The sequence below is a fragment of the Eurypyga helias genome, unplaced genomic scaffold, assembly GCF_000690775.1.
Source record: "Eurypyga helias isolate BGI_N326 unplaced genomic scaffold, ASM69077v1 scaffold12457, whole genome shotgun sequence".
Classification (NCBI taxonomy): domain Eukaryota; kingdom Metazoa; phylum Chordata; class Aves; order Eurypygiformes; family Eurypygidae; genus Eurypyga; species Eurypyga helias.
The window spans coordinates 55,139-61,942 of NW_010262356.1; the positions used below are offsets into that span (position 1 = coordinate 55,139).

General features: G+C 36.4%; 1 pseudogene; it reads right to left on the reverse strand.

Annotated features, from left to right (window-relative positions):
* LOC104512643 overlaps positions 1-6,804 on the reverse strand; it is a 49,516-nt pseudogene that overhangs the window by 35,611 nt on the left and 7,101 nt on the right.

The window sequence follows — 6,804 nt, forward strand, 5'->3', positions numbered from 1 at the left end:
TTTCTCTCCTCTTTTCCACTTTTTTTTTTTTTCCCCCACTTGCAGGAAAACAAGCAAAGCTGAAATGAGGTATTTTATCTCACTGCTGTTCAGTGAAAGCATCTTAAAAAGTAAAAAGTTACAGTATGGGTTATTTTTATTTATTAAAATGTTCACTCCATTTCACATGATTCTTAAAGAAGTTAAGAATGACATTTATTTCCAGGGTCTCACTACTGAAAACAAATACAAAGGAGTAATTTTTTTCTACCTATCAGCATGAAGCTGCATGGTAGGAGGAGGTTTTCTGAGAAAGAACTTTATCCACAGCCAATTTTTTGGTGGAAAAGGACAGGGAGATCTTCCGTGCAAAAGAAAGCCCCACACAAATTAGTGACCGTTAACCCCTTGCACAAAGCAGGTGCCTACAAAAAGGTGCCCCTTCAGTTCTGAGTGCTGACCTTGGGAAGCTTGGATTTGGCTTTAACTGTACTTCTAGAGTATCCTCAGGCAACTTAGCTCACCCACTGTGCCTCAGCTTTGTGATTTAAAATAGGGTTATAGTTCCACACGTCACATACTTTAGAGAATAAACTACATTAATTGTGATATAATGCTGAGGTTTGTGGCACATGAGAAATAGGAAACAAGTAGGAAGAGGTGAGGAGCATTTGCAGAAGCAAGGAAGATAGGAATAGGCCAAAGCTTCACATGGAAGGATGGAGAAAGCTTTGGAGAGACAACTCTAAAGGTTAGAGCCTCTATGCATTTATTAAGACCTGTCATGGTTTCGTTCATGTACAGAGAAACTGGGATTATAGTAAATATATGCTCTTCCTGGAGCTGAAAAGCTAAGCAGAATAGGTGTCTCTATACAGCCGTATCACTATTCATAGCAATTGCTGTTACACAGGTGTCACAAAGGACAGAATTTGGCAATGAGAATTGGAAAGGGAGGGGTTTTCTTTTGCCAAAGAGAACTTAACCTCTCTCTCCCATACCCTTCAAAATGTACTTGTAATCTGAGGAAAGTATGTGTGTGCACACATATATGCGTATACACACACAGGGGAAAACAAATACCTGCAAAGAGCCACCTTCAAATCCAGATCTGTACTTCAAATTCTTGAAAGACATCAACTTTAACAGATCAGACTCTCAATTGGAGACCCCCATTTTGTACAGTAAATTTTACCTTTTGTGACTTTAGAAAAGGAGTCCAGAAATGTGCCATCAGTTCCTAGCGATACTGTTTTGTGATAGGGACCAAAGTAAGACACACATGCTGCTGTTAATAAGATGTCACTGCATAAGGTTTTCTTTCGTGCTTTGAGGTTTCCAGTGGACTGGTTCCAATGCATGTTTTCAAAATGCAAAGCAAAATTAGAAAATGCTGAACAATGTGACAGAGTTTTTGATTGCCACATTAAAAAACAGAGGCACACAAAAGTACAACAGGAAGGTACTCTGTCAGCAAGAGATACGCTTCCTAAGACTGCAAGGCTGGAAGCAATCCAGACTTTCTGGTGGTGATTTGAAGCCTTTGAAGCTGAAAAAAATAGGATGGAGCTCTTCATCAAGCATTCTATGTCCTTCCCTTGTCTGATTTTTTTTCGTAATTGGTGCTTATGTCTAGACCAGATACAGTACGGCAGACACATGGCAATACTGGCAGCATCTGGCATGATACTGCCAGGTACAGCATGGCACTACTGCCTTGTGCAAAGTACAATCATTTCCAGAAAGATGCAGAAAAGATAAGGAAAAACATATTATAATTAAAAAAAAAAAAAAAAGGAGAAAAAGCTTTTTCAACCCCAAAAATTTTGCTGTTTCAACCTCAACAATGTTGTGACTTTTTTTTCTCCCCCCCCCCTCATGCTTTTTTCCCAAGGGAAAGGGGCAGGCAGAAGAGTTGCAGGGCTTTTACCTCTTATTTGTCTGGCTTATTTTACCTATTAGAGAGATTTTACTGAGTTAAGAGCTGCAATGATTAGGAATTTGACAGGAGGAAACACAAGGGTTGTCAAACACACAGGTTACCCAGAGAGGCTGTGGAGTTTCCATCCTGGGAGTTATTCAAAACCTTACTGGATATGGTCCTGGGCAATCTGGTCTAACAAACCCAGTATGAGCAGAGGGGGTGGACTAGATGACCTCAGAAGGTTTCTTCCAGTCTCAATAATTCTGTGCAAGAATAACTCTAGAAATTGTTTTCTTCTTCCCCCTCCCACCTCCCTTGTGTACTTTGAAGAGTTCATCTTAACCATGCTCACCCTGGTATATTTTGGATTAATAGTCAGGAATAGTCTTGGATATTAATGATTTCTTATTAGTAGCTATATGGAAAGCTGTTATTTTATTCTAGTTACATTGTAAAGACAATGTCTATTTAAAATGTTGAAATGGCGACTCAAGAACTTAAGAGAAATGAAATCATCTTCTTTAAAGAAAGTTGATATTTAAGATACGGATCAAATCATCATTTCCTTTTCAATCTGAATATATGACATGGTATAAATCTAAACTAGCAGTATTCTGCTTATTATAATTTGATTGTTCTCAGTATACAATTGTTAGCCAAGGACTGAATGTATGCATGAATTCATGCTCAAACAGTTTCAGCATGGAAAGGAAGGTAAAAACTGATCATTCATTAATCATCTTCAAACTGATATAATTCTAGATGTAAAACTGGAACAGATTGCCGTAAGTTTTCTTCCTTGTTTGTACTGTGAAATATTCTTGCTAAAATAAAAGTTGCTTCACAGTTTGTTCATTTACATGAGGGAAACCTCAGGAAATCATTTTTCAGTGAGAAGAGGGAGTGAAGCAAAGAAAAGGCCAGCATGAAAGAAGGAAAGCACACAGCTGAACAACTTACAATGACTGTCCTTTACCCACTGTCTCTACAGATATTTATTCTTCAGAGCAATGACAGTAATCAAAGCATATTTTTTCAGTTCTTTACATAATGTAATCAAAATCAGTGAAAATCACTGAATAGAAAGTATCTTCCATACTTCAAATAATTTCATTAAAATTGCTTGCATTTTGCTGGTGCTAGCTGCTTGAGAGCTTAAAAGAATACTCTTGGATGTGCTCATTCTTGAAAGCCTGAAAAATGTATAAAATCAATCTCAAATAACAACGGACTCCCATTTTAAAAATAATTTTTATGTGTACAAAACCAAAGTAAGACAATAACTGCTAAATTTGATATTTGTGAAGTATTTCCATCTACATTTTTTCAGAAAAATCAGAACTATTTAATGAAATGGTTAAACATCCTATCCTGCAAAGATACTCAAACTCTTTTGTTATAAGATAGGAATATAAAATATCCACTGAGAAAATGGAAGTATCTTTAATGAAAGTACTGTGCTTAAAAGAGTTAGCATTTTAACATTTCACAGTGTAAACACAGGAACTCTGTGTGAGAAGTTCATAAAAGATGCTCAAAAAATGACTAGTAAAGGACTACTCCTGTTGAAAGCTCTAACAGCAATCTTTGTAGTGTAGCAGTTTTATTTTGAAGGATTTTAGACATTCAGTTTTGCCTACAGAAGTCATTGGATTCTTCTTTAAATCATCAACTGAAGGCAACAAGACAATAAATCTATTAATTTACAAGAGGGCTTTTTGATTTATCCATTCTCTCTTCTTGTTGTCACTGACTGGTAAATCATAAAAAATAAAGAGCACCCACCTCATTCTCCAAAATAGCTTTGAAATTTGAAGATTTACTAAACATAAAATGATTGTCTATTTAAATCTTCAGTAATTTTACCATACCACCCAAGCACCATAAATCACTAGTGACATTGGTTAACAAGGGTTTAAGAGTTGGAACATGCAGTGTAATAAATTTCCAGACAGTTAAAAATCACTATAATTTTATTCTAATGCATTATAGATTGCCTGTAATGTCATCCTGGCTGGGGTGACCCATTTCTAATTTTGAACAGCTGTTCAGCTCGGTAGTTAGTTAATGATTAAATATAAATTGCCTGATTTATTAGTCTGAATGGTTGAGCTTCCAGGTCAATGCTATATAGACAAAATCATCAGTCTTGATGCTTTTCAGAAGTTAACTGTCTCCTGTTCTAGTCAAAAAGAATTTATTCTACAAGGAAAAGACTTGACGTTCTCAATTAATCCTTTAAAATATTTTCCCTTTTAACTTAGACAATAAGATCACTAACAAAAACTTAAAGTTTGGAGAAAAATTTCTTTTAACAATTTTTACTTGGAGACTACGTATGGGCAAAGGCCATTGGCTTCCACAGAGCTTCCGAAGGCTTTGGAGGCCTGCAGGGTCTGTCCAACAGTGGCTGTCTCAGGTGTCTTTCATATGCAGATGGTAACATGAACTTCACTCTTTTTCTTCCCAAGGAAAGATTATTTACACATCTTAAATTTCTAGGCATATTCATTTCAGAATCAGGTATCAAAACCAGATCTGTTTTAATTGCACTGGGGTTTTTTGACTAGTTCTATACTCTTAAAATATTTTTTTCTCCAAACTGATTTAATCCTGATTGCCATCCTTTGCTGTGAGATTTGCAGGAACAAATGTATTCACTCTCTGATCTTAGAAAGCAAGGTGACAGGGATTTTATAAAATCCAACTTAAAATATTTATTCAGATTGCCCTGGGAACTCACGGAGTAGTGTACATAGTTTGTAATTTTGATTTCCTATTATTTACACTTATTAGTCAAAAAGGAATGGCTAAATTTCTAGATGTTGATTTGAGACAGCACAGTTTCTGTAAAGACTTAGGAGAGACTGCACAGCAATGCTGTGGCTGACTTGAATGGTTACTGACCGTTAAACAGACATGTGTTAGCTTTAATGATGTTTGTCTGCAAATAAAGCTAATAACCACACTGAAATATATATAATTTTAACATAAATACATTTCACTCATTTAAAAATTAATAGTTTCTGCAAAAGGAAAAAAAAAAACCCAAAGCAAACAGCAAATATCTGATTGGTGCTTTCCACTTATTTGCAATCTAAAGTGCAACAGGGGCAGATGCAGGGCAACTCCATCCTGACCTAGAGGATTAGTCAGGCTTTCTGCTCATTAACTAGAGGCTGCCCAAGCTGTCAGAATGTGTTCACAGTTGTGTATAAATGTGGTGACTTAGTTATCGAGACTTCTCGCTACCAATCATGCCATCATCAATTGCTCAGCAGTACATGATTTTTAGGAAATATTATTGTGGTGCAGCACATTTTACTTCTCAGAATTTTATTATACTTTGTTTGTTTGTTTGTTTTTTTCTTCTTTCTGCTATTTTCATTTAAATGATTTCTAATAAGGGTCATCTTGTCACCTGATTCCTGTTGCTTGCCTGCCCCCCCCCGCCCCCCTTTTTCCCCACACAATCCTCAAAAATTTGTTTACCCTCATGCTCAACAAATAATTTCAAATATTTCAAAACTCAGACTAGGATGAACATATAGGCAAAATCTTCTTACCTCAAGTCCCTTGACCAACCTGTTAGCCAGCTCAACAGTTTTGTTTGTTTGGTTCATATAATTTTGCCATTGCACTTTCTCTGCAAATGCTTTCTCAAGTGAAGCTGTGAGCTTATGCAGATTGATATCCAGAACCTATTCAGAAAAGGGATGGGTAAATATTATAGTTTATGGTTTGTTGGATTTGTTTTATGTTTTGAGGGTTTTAATTTTTTTTAATTTTAAATAATCTATTTTAATTACAATAATGTAGACAGTACCTTTAAGTCTGAAGGATACAATTTAGAGGAAAGTTTTTGTTGCACTCTATGTCCTTTCTACAGCTCCTGGCACAATGTAACCACATTAACTAACAACAATTTACAACAAACCCATCATTAGAATCCCTCACCAAATATACATTTCAATGATGGAGACGTGGTGCTTGAATATAATCATAGGAGAAAAAGTGTTTCTGCTCGACGATGATGGTCTGCATTGCAACGGCCAGATCTGGAGGTCTCAGACAAAGCTGCGAGTTTCTTGTGCTGGATTCAGTTACAAACATCCTAGGACACTGTATGTGTCCTATGCATTCTGGAGCATTTAAAATTGTAGCACAGATAGAGGAGAAAAAAAAAAAAGGCAAGAATAGAATTATTATTTTCATTTTGTATATGAGCCTGGTGGCATAAGAAGATCTAGAAATCTGCCCTTGGGCAGGCAGGATGGTTTCACAAAACAAGCAGATCTCGTGCATGCTGATCCACACCTTCACCAATGATCTTCAACCACACTTCCACGCACTCTGCTCAAAAGGCAGCAGCATGCCCTCCCTCTGCTTTCAGGGATTTCACACTAAATGTACCTCAACTCAGTAGCAGGCACTGTCCTTCCCCAGTGACCCCCTGCAAATTCCCTCTCTCAGACTGCTCAGAACCTTTATTTTCTTCTCTCCATCACTCCTGCCATATAACTGGTAATTCACTAAGCTGTAGCATTTTCTCCAGATTCTCTTAACTAAGCAGCTAGGATGACATGGGACTTCTAGATAAAACAGTGTAAAACTGTTTCTGTTAATGTCTACTGAAAGACTTGGATGAGGAGTTATTGCTGTTGAAGATAAAACACCCTGTCTTTGTGAAAATGTCTAAGAAATATGGTAATAATCAGTCAAGAATAGTTAATCAACAAAACAGTGGGGGAAAAAAAAATCACAAGTTTTTTCTGGTTGTAAAATTAAAAAACTCCAAACTACTGCATTTGTTCATTCAAAGAACCAAAGACAGGGAAACTACCCACAATATGTTTATTTTGGTTTTCCCTTTCATCAGGAAGATAAACACATTCATTCCT